The sequence below is a fragment of the Drosophila tropicalis genome, unplaced genomic scaffold (assembly GCF_018151085.1).
Source record: "Drosophila tropicalis isolate 14030-0801.00 unplaced genomic scaffold, ASM1815108v1 contig_4, whole genome shotgun sequence".
Classification (NCBI taxonomy): Eukaryota; Metazoa; Arthropoda; class Insecta; order Diptera; family Drosophilidae; genus Drosophila; species Drosophila tropicalis.
The window spans coordinates 1,199,172-1,200,183 of NW_027172862.1; the positions used below are offsets into that span (position 1 = coordinate 1,199,172).

Below are 1,012 nucleotides of genomic sequence, written 5' to 3' on the forward strand. Positions count from 1 at the left end.
AAGCAAAATACACATTACACACATACATACATACATACATAATATTGTATATAAAATTTGATAATTCTTTTTATATATAAATTTACTTGGCACATATATTTCTCATTTGTGTGCGGACAGTGAACTTTACTTATCAATTAAATGACACAGACAATTCGAGTGATAGAAAACAAGAAATTGCAACAGAACAACAGCTAAAATTAATCAACAATCGGTTCCGTGTAGCGAATCTATATCAAATGGCCCAGATTCGGCAAAGATTAGATATAGATGATATATATGTACATACATATATATGCAACTTTTAGTAATCAGAGTAAGTAAAGTGAAAAAGTAACTGCGTTTTGAATTATTTATCGACTCTAGTCTAAGCTGTATTTCTGTTTCTTTTTGCCTCTCTACAGTTAATTCACTTACGATCAAGAGGCTATAGTAGTTGCAGCTAGGGGGTAGGGGTGAAGTGTCTGGCTATTCCTTGGAAGGATTAACGTTTTGTATCAGTGTTATGTTATCGCCCTTTAACATAATCCTGCCCAGACTCTTGCGCTGACCGGTCTTCAGATACACCTCTTCGGATTCATGTATTCATCAAAGCCGACAATGTGGCCCTCAATACGTAGTGAGATGTTGTCATAAAGCCAGACCTGGACGCGTGGGCGGTTTTACAGATAACGGAAAATCAGGACCATCACCAGCTGCACTTTAGGATTGCCTTTAAAGGGCATTGTGAATGTTTTTTACTGAACATTTTCGCTAATTCTACTAATATGAAGTAGTTATAATTCCCAACTAGTTAGAGAAGAGCCTTATACAAGCTATCTACTCATCTCTGTTTGATGTGTCTGGTAATATGTGATAATAAATAAATAATAAATAGTTTAAAAGATTTCTAAGATTATTCCCACCAATACAAACAAGTAATTCTCAATTTCACTTGCTTCCACACTCTTTGTAACTATTACAAAATCGAATGCAAACGTTTGGTTAAGTAATTATATTGTTTAATGAAAAG

At 34.2% G+C, this 1,012-nt stretch overlaps 1 pseudogene; it reads right to left on the reverse strand.

The window, feature by feature from the left end:
* Window positions 1-457: 457 nt before the first annotated feature.
* On the reverse strand, window positions 458-725 carry LOC137573427 (probable small nuclear ribonucleoprotein E; annotated as a pseudogene).
* Window positions 726-1,012: the final 287 nt, after the last annotated feature.